Source organism: Heptranchias perlo, unplaced genomic scaffold, assembly GCF_035084215.1.
Source record: "Heptranchias perlo isolate sHepPer1 unplaced genomic scaffold, sHepPer1.hap1 HAP1_SCAFFOLD_47, whole genome shotgun sequence".
NCBI classification, from domain to species: Eukaryota; Metazoa; Chordata; class Chondrichthyes; order Hexanchiformes; family Hexanchidae; genus Heptranchias; species Heptranchias perlo.
In genome coordinates this window covers 5,968,987-5,988,053 of record NW_027139484.1, presented here as the reverse complement: position 1 = coordinate 5,988,053, position 19,067 = coordinate 5,968,987, and the positions used below count along the sequence as shown (strand labels likewise).

The window sequence follows — 19,067 nt, the reverse complement described above, 5'->3', positions numbered from 1 at the left end:
AAAAGATTTGGAACTTGCATCTGTGCCTTTATCTGTTCCATTTCTTAAAGTTGCTGGTGTCTGATGATGTACACGCCTCTGCTCCCTCTATTGAACAAGAAAGGAGGTGTTTGACGATGACGGGACCTGTTGGTTATGAGCTCATCCTTTACATTGAGTGGGTTCACGTCTTTTGAACGGCGTCAACTTTAGCCCAGCGGTGAACTTCACAACAAACAAGTTCATCACCGTCTCACCGCGGGCGCTGACTGACATGTTTATTGTTATTTATTTCAGACCTAAATAAATAGTAACCGTGATTTGAAATTTGCACTAAGTGATTTTTAGGTAGTCGCCTTTAAATGTTTCAAAGGCGACTCCTAATTTATGATCGTCCGCCATTTCTCCAGCCGTTTTGAAAACAAAACATGTCTGCTTTTCGCGTCTTTTTTCGAAAGGGAAAAAAATATATTTCCCGTGACCTCTGAAGGATGTACAAGTACATTTCAGAAATCTGAAACAAGTTCACCGAGCTTAAATCGTCTGACCACGTTAAAGGCGCTATGTACATATATATAAATATGTATATGGATGTAATATATGCAAGTCGTTGCTGTCTGTTTCTGTGGTTGTCTTTTTTCCATGTGTGTCCATCTGCAGGTCAATTTTGAATCAATACCAGTGTTCATGTCAGTTTGTTGCATGAAATAAATGAGAGTATCAGGCGCAACCCTCCCTGCCACTGGGTCGGTACTGAGTCAGGGTTCAGACCAAACTTCTGGGTTTTTTTGTGAAAAAGCAATTAAAACCTTCATTCGGGAATGATCCAGTCTCATGTGAGCGGTGAAAGAAACACTGACCCCGATGTGATGTGAACACGCAGCCTTTTGATCTGGAGTCAGACCTTTGCACCACGCGCTCTGAAGACAGGATCCTGGATGTTATCATTTATATGAATGTTTCTCAAACACCGTTTCATTTCTCCCACCTTGGTTGAATCGATGGGGCTTATCAAATCTCCGCCAGATCCCACCGGGAATGAGACAGTATTGGAAGCAGCCTTCACCCCCACGATCACGCTGGCTTTCATCGCCTGCTCTCAGCGGACTGCATTAACAGGGATGGGAGATATGGACTTTGTTCATATTATTCAGCAATGTGAATCGTTAAATATTTACTAATTTTTAATGGGAACAGGGTTTTAAAATGTTTCCGCCTGGTTTCGAACCGGGGACTTTTCGCGTGTAAGGCGAACGTGATAACCACTACACTACGGAAACCTGATGCTGCAAACTCCGTGTTAAGGATATAACCCCTCAGCCAAACTAATTTCCGTATTACTGTCCAGGAGCTCATTTCACAGGGATACATTCACTGCGCTGTATTTCGGAAGGCTGCAGAGAAGGATCGGTGGAGATGGTCAGGCAGGGAATCCCAGAGCATCGCGCCCACACAAACATTTCACTGTTTTTTTTCATGTGCCTGATATCCGACCGCAGTGTAAATTATGGCGAATCAGGCATGCTCAGATCACATTGTTCACAGAGTGTTTTCTTGCAGCCAAATCACACATTCGAAAACGTGAAATGAGATGAAGAGATCGGAGCCATTTAAAGTGCGGCCAGTGACTGCAGATCAGGAATGAAAAGCTGGCACCGGCTTCAGGGCGATCAGAATGAGGCAATGAATCCGAAAGTGGGAAGAAAAAAAGCGCAATTTTCGTCCTTGGGTGGGCTCGAACCACGAACCTTTCGGTTAACAGCCGAACGCGCTAACCGATTGCGCCACAGAAACCGCCCGGTGCTTTTTCTTGCTAGATACACTAAAGCAGCGTGTCACCGAGCCAAAGTTACATGTTGCAGCCACAGAAATGCAATTGTCCACTATCAGTCTTACTTTTCCAGAAATAAAGGATGGGACATTGTTTGTGGAAACATGGAAACGGTCTGGTCTCGCTCACAGCGTCGATATCACCGCGAACCAGCTCTCCTGCAACCGGCGCGCCCACCGGTGCTTTGTCTGTTATTGAGTCGGACTGTGGGAGAACCTTCGCCACACGGACTCCAGCGATTCGAGAAGGCGGCTCACCACCACCTTCTCAAGGGCAATCAGGGATGGGCAATAAATGCCGGCCTCGCCAGCGACGCCCACAACCCATGAACGAATGAAGAAAAAGTATTCTGAGCGTCCTGACGCTGATATCAGGTTTTGATGCCTGATCTGCAGTAACTGGGAGCGCTTTAAATGGCTCCGACCTCTTAATTTCACCCACAACATCAGAGTAACTGTTCCAGGGCGACATGCCGACTCAGCTGCGTCTTGGCCGCCTGTCTGCTCAGTCCTTTATTCGCCTACAATTCCGTTTCCCAAAGCGTATCTACAGATACACAAAGCTCTTTGTCATTTCGGTTCCTTTCGATTTGTCCAGCTCCCGATTGGCAATAATTTGCAAACCTGGTTGCAGCCCTCCGCCTTCCATCGTGTCCAGGGATGGGTTATGTGGAGAGACTGGAGAAGCTGGGATTGTTCTCCTTCGAGCAAAAAAAAAGGTTAAGGGGAGATTTAATAGAGGTGTTCAAAATTATGAGGGGATTTTGATAGAATGGATGGGGAGAAGCTATTTCCATTGGCAGGAGGGTCGATAACCAGAGGACACAACCTGCATTTTTATAGCACCTTTAATGCAGTAAAACCTCACAAAGTGCTTCACAGGAAGAGTTTTTGAACAAAACTTGACACTAAGCCACATAAGGAGATATTGGGACAGGTGACCAAAAGCTTAGTCGAAGAGTTAGGTTTTAAGGTATGTGTTAAAGGAGAGAGAGGCGGAGAGGTTTAAGGATGGAATTCCAGAGCTTAGGGCCTAGGCAGCTGAAGACACAGCCGCAAATGGTGGAGCGATTAAAATCGGGGATGCGCAAGAGGCAAGAATTGGAGGAGCACAGAGATTTTTTTTATTCGTTCATGGGATTTGGGCGTCGCTGGCGAGGCCAGAATTTATTACCCCTCCCTAATTGCCCTTGAGAAGGTGGTGGTGAGCCGCCTTCTCGAATCGCTGGAGTCCGTGTGGTGAAGGTGCTCCCACAGTGCCGTTAGGAAGGGAGTTCCAGGATTTTGACCCAGCGACGATGAAGGAACGGCAATATATTTCCCAGTCTGGATGGTGTGTGACTTGGAGGGGAACGTGCAGGTGGTGTTGTTCCCATGTGCCTGCTGCCCTTGTCCTTCTAGGTGGTAGAGGTCGCGGGTTTGGGAGGTGCTGTCGAAGAAGCCTTGGCGAGTTGCTGCAGTGCATCCTGTGGATGGTGCACACTGCAACCACATTGTGCCAGTGGTGAAGGGAGTGAATGTTTAGGGTGGTGGATGGGGTGACAATCAAGCTGGCTGCTTTGTCCTGGATGGTGTCGAGCTTCTTGAGTGTTTTTGGAGCTGCACTCAACAAGGCAAGTGGAGAGTATTCCATCACACTCCTGACTTGTGCCTTGTAGATGGTGGAAAGGCTTTGGGGAGTCAGGAGGTGAGTCACTCGCCGCAGAATACCCAGCCTCTGACCTGCTCTTGTAGCCACATGATAGGGTGGGTTAGCGAGGTTCTGGTGGGATTTGAAAGCAAGGATGAGAATTTTAAAATCAAGGCGTTCCCCGACAGGCGGTTTGACTGGAGCGTCAAACCGTCCCCTCCCGTCTTTACTTCCACATACGTACATTGGGACAGGGCTTGGGCGGATTTTTCTGTGTCTCACTCGGGGCCGCTGAGTCTCCTGCAGTCCCCCCGATCACCAACTCACCCAGTTTGTAAATTTAAACCGGAACAAGTGCCTCGCAGAGGACAAGAGATGAAGGCAAGGCTGGAACCTCTGACAATAAATCTCTTGCCCACCAGCGAGGTTTGTGTCCCTGAATCGCTAACTCTTCTTTTAAAGTTTTGACATTCATTGGACGCCACGCGGCTCCTCCAGACTTGTCTCTTGCACTCACAGTGAAGCGGAGGGCCGTTTTCACTCGCACCGGCAGCAATTGTGATATCAAGAAAAAGGTGGCGGAGAAATTCTCAATTTCAGCGAAAATGGAGCGCTGGGGTCCGCTCATGAGTGCAGCGTAAAAGTTGCAACTCGCACCCACGATCCCGAGGGGAATGCCTCTACCGACTGAGCTAGCCAAGCCTGAGGAAACTGTTACTTCCTTGTCTTTTGTGGCAGCGAGCCGGCTGTTGGCTCCGCTCCAAGGGTTCAGTGCAAACCATGAAACAGGTTCTCCTGAATTCCATGGTGTCGAAGGCAATCGAGTAACAAATCGAGCAATGTATTCCGCTCAATCATTGATCATTCCATTCAGATCTTCTGCTTTTCAGCTGCACTTCCCCAAAACATTGCAAATAATTTTGCTCAGTATTTGTTTCGCTTGTTTAATATTTTGTTCTCCGGTTTTGCCAGATTAACATTTCATTTCAATTATCAATGACAGGGAGCAATGAACAATGAACGAGTGACCAAAGTTCCGTTTATTATTAAAAAGCAGTGATTCCGAAATTATCCAGGTTGATATGAATGGTAAGATAAATAGTGATTTCGACATGATTTAAATACGCAGTCTTCAGAATCTGGAATCAGACGCGCTACCGTTTCACCACGAGGTCTACTGATGGCATAGATTATATATGTATGAAAACTTATTATATCCTTAAATATATAAATATTTGATGCAGTGTTCCCTTGTGGTTGGGAATAGTTCATTGCACAAAAATAATTCAAGTCTGTGAGACATTTAATGTTTTTTTAATCGCCATTAATACGTTCTGTTGCACACTGAAGGAAATGTTAACTTGTTTGCCAAGTGACAATTAAAACGTCAATACATCTTTGAGCTTTGCATGTCATGAACTTTTATCCCTTCCCATTTTACATACTGTATTTTAGGAGTCTGCTTAAAAATGTTTAGTGCTTATTATACCAGGAATCCGGTGTAGCCGTTGTTAAATTTAAAAAGGTTTGTCGCCCCTTTCACGCATGAACAAACTCGACCCTGGAGGTTTATGGGGAGCAAGTCCCAACAAAATGTTTCCCTCCGAGGTCAAATCGGGGACTTTCTGCATGTAACTGGCGAACATGATAACCGCTACACTACGGAAAGGACAAACTTTTCGGTCTCAGGTCTGAAGGAAGTGTCTCGGGGAAACATGAACTGCTGAGACTCTTTACACTGACTCTCTTCACGAATATTTCATCGATCGAAACTATACAAGTCACAGGGAAAAATGTCAAAGTCATTAAACTCCCGAATTAGCCCCAAAATCAATCAATCTCAGTTTTGCAATGTTCAATTGACCCCCGGCCTCAACAGCTTTTTGGGGGTGAGTGTTCCAGATTTCCACTCCCCTTTGTGTGAAGAAGTGCTTCCTGACCTCACTCCTGAACAGCTGAGCTCTAATTTTAAGGTTACGCCCCCTTGTTCTGGACTTTCCCCACCAGAGAAAATAGTCTCTATCTGCCCTGTCAAATCCTTTAATCATCTTAAACACCTCAATTAGATCACCCCTTAATATTCTATACTCAAGGGAATGCAAGTCCAGTCTATGCAACCTGTCCTCATAATTGCTTATCAAGGATAGCCACCAAAAGGGGTTTTACGATGGCTGGCTTTTGAGTGCATTGGCTTTTGCCAATGGGTATGTTGGTCCAGGGTTATGATTCTCGCTTCGGGGTTGTTTGTCCAAATATGTGAGAGATCCCGGACGAGCCCTTATTTTACTTTTGATCTTGAACGTCCAAAGACAGAAAAGTACCCAAATCACCTCACATGAGTGAAACAATTCCTATGTTTCATACTATTACCTAACACAACTGCCCAACTTGGTTCTGATGAAAGGTCATTGACCTGAAACATTAACTCTGTTACTCTCTCCACAGATGTTGCCTGACCTGCTGAGGGTTTCCAGCATTTTCTCTGTTATCAGAGTATCACTTCCCTCATCACCTAACTACACTCATCCACTAGATGTCGCCTTGTGGTGCAAACAGGCTCCTTCCGCACAGCCAGGTGTTCTGCTTTAGGCATTAATTATAACTATAACTTTTGAACTTGTTGGTTAAAACATATGGCCTTGCCCATTGACCAAAAAGCAGAATGGTGTTTATCTCTCACCAGTACAGCCCTTTCCCGCTGCGTCAGTATGGAATGATACGTAGCAATCATACAGATGTCACACCTCTCCTGCTTCCCTGTGAAGCTGGTAAGACGAATAGCACACAATGCTGTCTGATACACATACTCACCAACTCTGAATGATTTAAAGGCCTTGTTATGATTGTCAGAGAATTGTTTATATCAAAAGGACAATTAACTTACGAGTATTATGATATCAGCTGCAATCCAAGAGTTTCTGGACTTCAGAATCTACTAGTCTCTATGTTAAACATATGCATGCATGTAAAATGAAGCAAATCTGTCTTATGATTGTAGTTTCATTCTCCCAACAGAGATTTATACTTCCTTACTTAAGAGGCAAAAGCTAAAGGTTAATATTACTTCAATATAAAGACTAACTCTTTCCTTACAATCCAGATACCCCAAACTAATATAACACCTCAAACTGATCGAGTTTCTCAAACTAAAATAGTACCTCAAACTAGTACAGTACCTCAAACGTATCGAGAATCTGAAACTAATATAATACCTCAAGCTAATACATCGTCTCATACTGATACAGTACCTCAAACAAATACAACACCTTAAACTAATACAAACCGATACAGAACCTGAAACTAATATAATACCTCAAACTAATACAGCATCTTAATCTAATTCAGTAGCTCAAACTAATAAAGTACCTCAAACGATAAAGAACCTGAAACTAATATAGTACCTCAAACTTATACATAATCTCAAACTAAAAATACCTCAAACCGATACAGAGCCTGAAACTAATCGAATACCTCAAACTAATACAGCATCTCAAACTAATACAGTATCTCAAACTAATAAAGTACCTCAAACTAATACAGTACCTCAAACTAATACAGTACCTCAAACTAATACAGTACCTCAAACTAATACAGTACCTCAAACGAATGCAACACCTTAATCTAACACAGCACCTCAAATTGACACAGATTCTGAAAATAATATAACACCACAAACTACTACAACACCTCAAACTAATACAACACCTCAAACTAATACAGCACCTCACACTAATACAGCACCTCAAACTGATACAGCACATCAAACTGATACAGCACCTCAAGCTAATACAGTACCTCGAACTAATATATTACCTCAAATTAGTACAGCATCTTAAACTAACACAGCACTTCAAACTAACGCAGCACCTCAAACTAACACTGTACCTCGAATTAATACAGTGCCTCAAACAAATACAGTACCTCAAACTAATACAGTACCTCAAGCTAATACCGTATCTCGAATTAATACAGTACCTCAAACAAATACAGCACCTCAAACTAATAGTGTTCCTAAAACAAATACAGCACCTCAAACTAATAGTGTTCCTAAAACAAATACAGCACCTCAAACTAATAGTGTTCCTCAAACAAATACAGCACCTCAAACTAATAGTGTACCTCAAACAAATACAACACCTCAAACTGAGAGTGTTCCTCAAACAAATACAGCACCTCAAACTAATACAGTACCTCGTAATAATACTGTACCTCAAACAAATACAGCACCTCAAACTAATTGTGTTCCTAATACAAATACAGGACCTCAAACTAATAGTGTTCCTCAAACAAATACAGCACCTCAAACTAATCGTGTTCCTCAAACTAATACAGCACCTCAAACTAATAGTGTGCCTCAAACAAATACAGCACTTCAAACTAATCGTGTTCCTCAAACTAATACAGCACCTCAAACTAAAAGTGCTCCTCAAACAAATACAGCACCTCAAACTAATAGTGTTCCTCAAACAAATACAGCACCTCAAACTGATAGTGTACCTCAAACAAATACAGCACCTCAAACTAATAGTGTTCCTCAAACTAATCCAGCACCTCAAACTCATACTGTTCTTCAAACAAAAACAGCACCTCAAACTAATAGTGTTCCTCAAACTAATCCAGCACCTCAAACTAATAGTGTTCCTCAAACTAATCCAGCACCTCAAACTAATAGTGTTCCTAAAACAAATACAGCGCCTCAAACTGATCGTGTTCCTCAAACTAATCCAGCACCTCAAAATAATAGTGTTCCTCAAACAAATACAGCACCTCAAACTAATATTGTTCCTAAAACAAATAGAGCACCTCAAACTAATAGTGTTCCTAAAACAAATACAGCACCTCAAACTAATAGTGTTCCTCAAACAAATACAGCACCTCAAACTAATAGTGTTCCTCAAACAAATACAGCACCTCAAACTAATAGTGTTCCTCAAACAAATACATCACCTCAAACTAATAGTGTTCCTCAAACAAATACAGCACCTCAAACTAATAGTGTTCCTCAAACAAATACATCACCTCAAACTAATAGTGTTCCTCAAACAAATACAGCACCTCAAACGAATCGTGTTCCTCAAACTAATCCAGCACCTCAAACTAATAGTGTTCCTCAAACAAATACAGCACCTCAAACTAATAGTGTTCCTCAAACAAATACAGCACCTCAAACTAATAGTGTTCCTCAAACAAATACAGCACCTCAAACTAATAGTGTTCCTCAAACTAATACAGCACCTCAAACTAATAGAGTTCCTCAAACTAATCCAGCACCTCAAATTAATAGTGTTCCTCAAACAAATAGAGCACCTCAAACTAATAGTGTTCCTAAAACAAATACAGCACCTCAAACTAATAGTGTTCCTCAAACAAATACAGCACCTCAAACTAATAGTGTTCCTCAAACAAATACAGCACCTCAAACTAATAGTGTTCCTCAAACAAATACAGCACCTCAAACTAATAGTGTTCCTCAAACAAATACAGCACCTCAAACTAATAGTGTTCCTCAAACAAATACAGCACCTCAAACTAATAGTGTTCCTCAAACTAATACAGCACCTCAAACTAATAGAGTTCCTCAAACTAATCCAGCACCTCAAATTAATAGTGTTCCTCAAACAAATACAGCACCTCAAACTAATAGTGTTCCTCAAACAAATACAGCACCTCAAACTAATAGTGTTCCTCAAACTAATCCAGCACTCAAACCAATAGTGTTCCTCAAACAAATATCTCACTTCAAACTAATAGTGTTCCTCAAACAATACAGCACCTCAAACTAATAGTTCAACTCAAACAAATACAGTACCCCAAAGCTAACCATTAACTGAAATGTCAAAGTCCGACCAGGACAAGCAGGTTGACCTTGACAGGCGGCGGATCTGTTCAGAGGATATTAAGCTGCAGGAGAAAGTCCCGTTCAGGAGCTGCAATTGTATTCAATTAATTTCGAGTCTTTTCTCAACATTCGAGCAGAGAAACACGTGGTGCGTAATATCACCGCAGGGCCTTCCATTGTCGGCATAATTCAGTGCAACATCCCCAGTACATTTCGTCTGAAGCTCATCACCAGATGCCTTTCAAGTAACCTTTGCTGATTTGTTGCAGTTCAGTTTGGGTTTGAATTGAGTTGTTTCTTTACCAGCATAGCTTTATTGGGGCGAGGGGTATTTGAGTTTGTACCGGGCAATCTGTAGCTGTCCATTGCTAATTGATCTTCAATTGACACAATACATTTCAATTAAACTATCAAAAAAGACGGACTATTCCTGCACCCACTCCCCGCCCCCCCCCCTCCAATGTTCCAACTTACTCCATTTCTCCATCGCTGCTTCTGCCAATCTCTCACTCTGTCTCTAATTATAAATCTGTCTATCGTGCTCTCTTTCTCCGAATTTTATGTTTCTTTATCTCTTTCAACTATATCCATTGTTATTTTCACCTTATTAAAAATCAATATCAATCTCCTTCGACCGATTCGAATGTATCATTGTCTCTCCACTGCTTTAAATGTATTTTTTCTATCTATCTATCTTTCTATCCATCTACCTCTCCATTCATCTATCTCTCTATCTATATATCTCTCTATCCATCTATCTCGCTATCCATCTGCCTATCTATCTATCTTTCTATCTATATATCTCTCTATCCATCTATCTATCCATCCATCTGTTTAACTATCTACCTATCTATCTATCTCTCTATCAACCTATCTATCCATCTATCGATCTATCTATCTATCTATCTATCTTTCTATCTATCTATTCATCTATCTCACTATCTATCTATCTCTCTATCTATCTATCTCTCTATCCATCTATCTAATTATCCATCTGTCTCTCTATCCATCTACCGATCTATTTATCTTTCTATCTATATATCTCTCTATCCATCTATCTATCCATCCATCTATTTAACTATCTATCTATCTATCTATATATCTCTCTATCCATCTATCTAGCCATCCATCTATCTATCTATATATCTCTCTATCCAACTCTCTCTATCTATACATCTCTCTAGCCATCTATCTATATGTAGACTTACCTATCTATCGATCTCTATCTATCCATCTATCTATCTATATAGCTATCTATCTGTTTACCTTTATCTCCCTATGTCTCTATATCTGTTTCTCACTCCACCTGTTTATTGCTCTGTTGTTGTTTCTCTATCGCTTTCTGACTCTCCTTCTTCATTACTCAAGTTTATCAAATAACTTTCTAATCTTTATCAAAAAAATGCAATATTAAAGCATGAGCATGAGGTAAATTAGCAAATTACAAGGTGGGGTGGTCTCAGTATGTTGGTCTGTGAAGACGTCACCGAGCCCTCTTCCTTCTTCAGGCTGCTGATCACAGGAGTCTCCCTGAGCAGCTTCTGGAAGAAGAAGCGCGATCACTTCTCGTCCTGCTCCACGGAGCGGACTCTGGAGCGAAAGATAATCTTTGAGGCCCCTTTAACTGGACGGTTCATACCGTGAGATACGGTCTGTATTGTACTGTATTGCTTCGAAATTGTGAAATTTAGTTTTAACTCTGTGTATTCTTAAAATTTATGCAGTAATATATGTTTTGTAATAAAAAAAATTCGCAGAAACTTTCGAATCAAACGGGTATCGACCCTCCACACGTTATCCATTGCTCCATTGGGCCAGTTTTCAAAAAGCATGCAATAACTCACACTCCCAGTGCGCTGGAGAATGAGCAGTTACCGAGTCAGTTTCGGTCATGCCCACGCGATTCCGCGAGTCCGGAAGTGTCAAAAGGTGCACGGTGAACAATCACCAAAGAGAGAGACATAAGCTGCTTCCTTTCGATCGATCAGCTTGTGGAGCGGAGGACTATAGTACAATTAACAGATCAAAGTTTGCTGGTTCGAAGTAATAAACGTGCTTTTGGAGTAAGTAGCTCAAAGCCATTCTCTTAACTTTACATGCAGCCTATAGCTTAACATGTTGGCGCTGAGGCACAGGAGACCACTTTTCCTTTGTCAAACCTTAAAGCTTTCTGTGTCTGTCAGAACACGGCTGTTTTGTTTGAGCATTTGCCTCTGCTCACCAGCAGGGAGTGCCTTTGAGCAACAACACTTCAAACCGCTTTCAGGCAAAAATGTCTTCGATCAGGCAGACAGACAGGGCTCTCGCTGCTCCCTCAAGCTCGGGGCCGCTGTTCCTTTCCTGTGATCTCATCTATCTTCCGCAGGCTCGGGCTATTCTCAGCATCATTCACGATTACTGTGGCTTCCCGTTCTGCTGTTGCTCACTTGCTCATGCTCGAAACCACCGATTGGAACAAAGTATTGATTGTCGTCAGGGAGGGGGCCAACCCAAGGCGAGATTTCTCTGCTGATCGTGGAACTGCTTGGAGGCGAGTGCGAAACAACTACTGTGAAGGGCATTGAATAAAGTGGGCAGTAGCAACATGGATACAGAATCGGCTAAGGGACAGGAAACAGAGTAGTGGTGAACGGTTGTTTTTGGGACTGGAGGGAGGTGGACAGTGATGTTCCCCAGGGGTCGGTGCTTTGACCACTGCTTTCCTTTATATATGTTAATGACTTGGACTTGTGTGTACAGGGCACAATCTCCAAATTTGCAGATGGCACAAAACTTGTAAGGGTTAAAAACAGTGGGGAGGATAGTGATAGACTTCAGGAGAATATATACAGACTGGCTGCATGGGCGGAAACATGGCAAATGAAAGTTAACGAAGAAAAATTCGAATTGATGCATTTCGGTAGGAAGAACGAGGAGAGGCAATATAAACTAGAGGGCTTAATTCTAACAGTGATACAGGAACAGAGAGATCTTCGGGTATATGTGCACATATCATTGAAAGTGGCAGGGCAGGTTGAGAAAGTGGTTAAAAAAGCATACGGGATCCTGGGCTTTATAAATAGAGGCAGAGAGCACTAAAGTATGGAAGTCATTAGAAAACACTGGTTCAGCCACAACTGGAGTATTATGTCCACTTCTGGGCGCCGCACTTTAGGAAAGATATGAAGGCGTTAAAGAGGGTGCAGAAGAGATTTACTAGAATGATTCCAGGGATGAGGGACTTTAGTTACGTGGATAGACTGGAGAAGCTGGAGATTTGATAGAAATTGTCAAAACCATGAAGGGATTAGACAGAGTGTATGGAGAGAAATCGTTCCCATTTGCAGAAGGGTGAAGGAGCAGAGGGCATAGATGTAACATGATTGGCAAAAGCACCATAGATGACATCAGGAAAAACGATGGGGCGGTGGAGTGGGACCAGCTGGATTGCTCTTGCATAGAGCTGGTGTGGTCTCGATGGGCAGAATGGCCTCCTTCCGTGCTGTAATCTTTCTATGATTCAAGTCGAGTGCTCGTTGAACATGTGAAAGATAGCAGGATAGATTCTTGCATTCTCCACTCACCTTTTGACTTGGGTCAATTGTCCAGAAACAAAAGTGGCGTCAGTTTTCAGCGAGCCCATGGTCCATGTGCTTCTTAAGCTTCACTGCGTGCTACGGTACAGAGAGGTCAAGGGGCAGCAAATCTTTTTGTGTGCTGCAGGAAGCAAAAATTCTTGATTTTGGTCTTGAGCAAAGATGGAAAAAAAAAAGCTTAATGATGCCTTCTCTGAGGATTGAACTCAGGACCTTCAGATTATGAGACTGACGCGCTGCCAACTGCGCTAAGAAGGCACTTGATGTATAAATCTCCAGGCAGCTCTATCAAGTAGGACAGTTTGCAAGGTGTAAAATCATAAACTAATCGGCAGTTTGCAAAAACTCTCCATCCAGGTGAAAATCGAACCAACAATCTTCTGAATTTTGGTCAGACACGTTCCCCATTGCTCGACTGGCCAAAGGTGTGTCGAGTAAGTCGGAGCTCACACTCTCACAGCGCTGCGGTATGAGCAGGTCCCGAGTCAGTCTCGGTCATGCCCACGCGTCTCCACGAGTCCGGGAGTGTCAAAAGGCACACGGTGAACAATCACCAAAGAGAGGGACCTTTGCGGCTTCCCTTCGATAGCTCAGCTGGTAGTGTGGAAAACTTGTAGAGATTCAAACTTGAAAGCAAAATCACTCTTAAATCGTTGGTTTAATTCTGGCTCAAAATAATGAACGTGCTTTTGGAGTAAGCGGTATTGAGCTCAAGGCCGCATTCTTAACTTTACAGACTGCTTACTGCTTCAAATGTTGGCATTTGTCCTTTCTCAAACCTGAAAGCTTTCTGTGTCTGTCCGAACACGGCTGTTTTGTTCGAGCATTTGCCTCTGCTCACCAGCAGGGAGTGCCTTTGTGCAACAACACGTCAAACCGGACTCATTTTCAGGCAAAAAAGAATTCTCTCAGTCTTTCGGACAGGTCTCTCGCTGCTCAAAGGAGTGCGGTTGAGCGGCAATTTTATTTTCAAAATATACTTTATTTCATAATATTTAATGATACCTGCAGTTCAGGGTAAGAATCGAAATTTCAATTCAAAACAATACAAAACAGATCGCACTCACTATGATCCCGTTATTTCAATACAATACACAGTGTATACAAAGTACAGGACATATCTTATAATACATTCCGTATAATAAAAGGTGGGATGGCTTTACACGGTGCTCTTTCCCCATAGGGCCCTTGCGTAGGCCGCAACGCGCCTCAGTGTATCCCGCAGCATGTTCTCCTGGACCTTGGAGTGTGCCAGTCGGCAACACTCGGTCGTGGACAGCTCCTTCAGCTGGAAGACCAGCAGGTTTCGGGCGGGCCAAAGGGCCTCCTTCACCGAGTTGATGGTCTTCCAGTAGCAGTTGATATCTGTCTCGGTGTGCCTCCCGGGGAACAGTCCATAGAGCACAGCGTCCTGTGTTACTGAGGTGTTGGGGATGAACTGGGACAGATACCAACGCATCTCTCCCCACACATTCTGCATGAAGGTCCAGTCCACCAGGAAACAGACGACGGTCCCATTCCCGCAGCCTTGAAGGCAGCTCGAGGTGATGCTGAGTTTCCATGCATGTTGGAAGGACTGCACTGGGAGGGCCCTTCTCACCACCATCCAGGCCACATCCTGGTGCCTGTTGGTCAGTTCTGGCGACGAGACGTTCTGTCAAATGGCATGAACCATCTGGTCAGGGAACTGGTCGATCGGATCCACCCTCTCCTTTTCCTGCAGAGCCCCCTGAACGTTCCACTGTCTGACGGCCTTGTGGTCGAAGTGGTTCCAACTCAGGAACTTCTACACCTGGGACAGGTGGGGGGGGGGGGGCAGTCCAGCTGAACGGGACCTCCTGCGTCTGCTCGGTTGGCTAGACCCAGTTTTCTCAGTGTATTGTACATGGTGTCCCTGTGGACGCATTCTACTTAGGACCTCCAGAAAAAGTGGAAGAAAGCTCGGGTGTCTGTGGTGACGGAGCTGTGGTGAATGGACCAGACCTGGGCCACGTAGAGCAACACCGCGAGTACCTCACACCTTATCACCAGGTTCCTGTTGGTTATGGAGAGGGATCGTCCCCCCACCATACCAAGCTTCTGTTTAGCCATGGCGACGCGCTCTTCCCATTTTTTGGTGGAGTCCTGGGGCCCCCGAACCCGATCCCCAACACCATCAGGTAGTCGGACCTGACGGTGAAGGGATCAAAGGATCGGGTCTCCCACCTGCCACAGAACATGGCCTCACTCTTATTGCAGTTCACTCTGGACGCCGAGGCCAGCTCGAAACGATCGCAGATGTCCATCAGTCTGTGGATCGACTGCTGATCGGATCAAAAGACGGTGACGTCATCCATTTACAGGGAGGCCTTAACCTGAGAGCCTCCGTTGCCCGTGATCGTCACCCTACCTAATTACTGTGTCCTTTCTGATGGACGCAGCAAATTGCTCGACACAACACATGAACAAGACCGCAGAGAGAGGACAACCCAGTCGGACTCCAGAACTGATCGGAAAACTCTCTGACTCCCGCCCATTGATTAGGACTGTGCAATGGATGTCCATGTCGAGCAGTCGGCTCCAATCGCTGATTCCCTCCCCAAACCCCATTTTGGATAGCACGTCAATCATGTATGCGTGGGATATTCTGTCGAAGGCCTTCTCCTGGGGCAGGTGTTCAAACCTCTGTCCTGCACGTAGGCGATCGTATCCCTGAGCAGCGCAAGGCTATCAGAGATCTTCCTGCCGGGTACACTACAGGTCTGATCCGGGTGGATCACCCGCCCCAGAACAGATTCGAGCCTGTCGGCGATGGCCTTCGACAGAATCTTGTAGTCAGCATTTAGCAAGGAAATGGGTCGCCAATTTCTGATTTATTCCCTTTCCCCCTTCTGCCTGTAGATGAGGGTGATGATGCCTTTCCTCATGGATTCTGACATGCTGCCTGCCAGAAGCGTACCCCCGTTCACTTCCAGTAGGATTGGGTCTATCCAGTTCCACAGAGCCGAGTACAAGTCAACGGGTAAACCATCGCTCCTGGGAGATCTACTCTTCTCGAAGGACCAGACGGCCTTTGTCAACTCGTCCAAGGTCAGTGACCAATCCAGGCTCTCCCGTTCGCTCTCCTCCAAGAGAGAGAGAGGACAGGAAGGATTGGGAGGCCGTGTTGTCTCTGGGCTTCGCGTCATACAGCCCGGCATGAAAGGACTTGCTGATCCTCAGCATGTCGGTCTGTGAAGATGGCACCGAGCCCTCTTCCTCCTTCAGGCTGCTGATCACCAGAGGTCTCTCTGTGCAGCTTATGCCGAATATATCTGTACAGATTCTGAACAGAGATCAGACATCCCACACGTAAAGCACAGATGCAGGTCCCATCCCTATTTTTACATACTGATGAGTTAATTTAAAATGTTGAATAAAGGTTGTGCACCATTAAATCCCACATCCTCCAAATCTGCATGCTGGACCTCACCAATCCGCCGGTCTGAGAGTCCGTGCACCAAGGTTCTCTGCTGATTCACCAGAGGCCTTGGTGCAAGAGGTGGACTGACGAGTGACATCCTATATCTGCGGAGGGCAAGATATCCTCCAGACATACACCCAAAAGGTCGTGGGAGGCAGTAGAGGATGAGGTCAATGCCAGGCGCACAGCATCATGAACATGGATGCAGTACAGGAAGAAGTTAAATGCTTTGACATGAGTGGTCAAGATGAGTGAGGTCAACTGTCAGGTGGCGTCTCCTACCAACTACACATGTAGCCCCACCCATTGCTCCATGAACTACACCCCTCATCACCCACATAACAACAAACTATTTCCATCAGTACTCAACCTTCTCACCCTTACCCACCACCACCGTTGCAAGCCGCCCACCCACAACTCACAGGCCACACACACTGGCAGTTGTACAAACATGATAGGAAAATTACCCAGACACACTCGGCGCTTTTTTGCAGGAGAAGCTGGCACATATCAGGAGGAAGCAAGTGGCGGTGGCATTTTGCTCCTCGAGCCTTTTCCACCATTCGATCAGATCAGGGTGGACCTGTGACCTAATTCCATATACCCGCCGTAGCCCCATATCCCTTGGTTCACAGAAATCCATCAATCTCAGATTTAGAATTCTTGATTGAGCTAACATCAACTGCCGTTTGCAGAACAGCGTTCCAAACTTAACCCACCATTTGTGCGTAGAAGCATTTCCCAACTTCACTCCTGCACGTCCTGGCTCTAAATGTTTGGCTAAGTCACCACGTCCTAGCTGAGGTACTCAATGAGTTCTTTGCATCTGTCGTTACCAAGGAAGAAGGTGCTGCCCAGTCAAAGAAAAAAGGGAGGTAGTTGAGATACAGGATGGGCTAAAAATTGATAGAGGAACCACTCGAAAGGCTGGCTGTACTCAAATAAATAAGTCACCCGGTCCGGCTGGGATGCAACCAAATTGCTGAGGGAAGTAAGGGTGGAAATTGCAGAGGTTCTGGCCATAATCTTCCAATCATCCTTCGATATGGGGGTGGTGCCCGAGGACCGGAGAATTGCAAATGTTACACTCTTATTCAAAAAAGGGTGTAAGGATAAACCCGGCAACGACAGGCCAGTCAATTTAACCTCGGTGGTGGGGAAGCTTTTAGAAACGATAATCCGGGACAACATTAATAGTCACTTAGACAAGTGTTGATTAATAAAGGAAAGCCAGCACGAATTTGTTGAAGGCCAATCGTGTTTAACTAACTTGACTGAGTTTTTTGATGAGGTAACAGAGGGTTGATGAGGGCAATGCCGTTGATGTGTATATGGACTTTTAAAAGTTGTTTGATAATGTTCCACATAATAGTCTTGTCAACAGGTTTGAAGCGCAAGAATTAAAGGGGCAGTGGGAGCATGGATACGAAATTGGTTAAGTGAGAGTAAACAGAGAGTAGTAGTGAACGATTGTTTTTCTGACTGGAGGAAGTGTTTCCCGGGGGTCGGTGCGGGGACCACTGCTTTTCTTGATATATATCAATGACTTGGTATTGGGTGTACAAGGCACAATTTCAAATTTTGCAGATGGCTCAACGATTTTTTTTTCCATTCGTTCACGGGATGTGGGCGTCGCTGGCAAGGGCGGCATTTATTGCCCATCCCTAATTGCCCTTGAGAAGGTGGTGGTGAGCCGCCTTCTTGAACCGCTGCAGTCCGTGTGATGACGGTTCTCCCACAGTGCTGTCAGGAAGGGAGTTCCAGGATTTTGACCCAGCGACAATGAAGGAACGGTGATATATTTCCAAGTCGGGAAGTGTAGTGAACAGTGAGGAGGATAGCGATCGATTTCAAGAGGACATAGACAGGCTGGTGGAATGGGCGGACACGTGGCAGATGAAATTAACGCAGAGAATTGCGAAGTGATACATTTTGGCAGGAAGAGGAGAAGCAATACAAACTAAATGGTACAATTCTAAAGGGGATGCAGGAACATAGAGATCTGGGGGTGTATGTGCACAAATCTTTGATGGTGGCAGGATAGTTTGAGAAATCTGTTAAAAAAGCATGTGGCATCTAGGGCTTTATAAATACAGACATGGAGCACAAAAGCAACGAAGTTATGAGGAACCTTTATAAAACACTGGTTCGACCACAACTGGAGTATTGCGTCCAATTCTGGGCTCCACACTTTAGAAAGGAAGTGAAGAAGATAGAGAGGGTGAAGACGAGATTTACTAGAATGTTCCCAGGGATGAGGGACTTCAGTTATGTGGAGAGTCTGGAGAAGCTGAGGTTGTTCTCCTTAGAGCAGAGAAGGTTAAGAGGTGATTTGATAGAAGCGTTCAAAATAATTTAAGGTGATTGGCAAAATAACAAAAGGCGACATGAGGAAAACAATTTTTAATGCAGCGAATTGTTATGATCTGGAATGCGCTGCCTGAAAGGGTGGTGGAAGCAGATTCAATCATGGCCTTCAAAAAGTATTGGATAAATACTTCAAGTGAAAAACTTTGGAGGGCTACAGGGTAGAGCGGGAGATTGGGTCTAACGGATTGCTCTTAAAAAGAACCGCACGGGCTCGATAGGCCGAATGGCCTCCTCCTGTGCTGTAACAAATATAGAATGCTCCGATTTTGAAGTGTAGACACTGTGGTAATGTAGGAAATGCTGCAGCCAATTTGTACACAGCAAGATCCCACATACTGCAATGAGATAAATGACCAGAAAATCGGTTTTAGTGAGGGATAAATATTGCCCAGGACACCGGTG

General features: G+C 44.4%; 3 non-coding genes across 3 annotated transcripts; all 3 read right to left on the bottom strand.

Moving 5' to 3' along the window:
- Nucleotides 1-1,186: 1,186 nt before the first annotated feature.
- Nucleotides 1,187-1,259, bottom strand: trnav-uac (transfer RNA valine (anticodon UAC)). The gene has a single exon. It is a non-coding gene; the product is annotated as a tRNA-Val (tRNA).
- Nucleotides 1,260-1,699: 440 nt separating this feature from the next.
- Nucleotides 1,700-1,773, bottom strand: trnan-guu (transfer RNA asparagine (anticodon GUU)). Its single transcript has one exon. It is a non-coding gene; the product is annotated as a tRNA-Asn (tRNA).
- An 11,265-nt stretch (nucleotides 1,774-13,038) lies between these two features.
- Nucleotides 13,039-13,111, bottom strand: trnam-cau (transfer RNA methionine (anticodon CAU)). Its single transcript has one exon. It is a non-coding gene; the product is annotated as a tRNA-Met (tRNA).
- Between the last annotated feature and the right edge of the window lie 5,956 nt (nucleotides 13,112-19,067).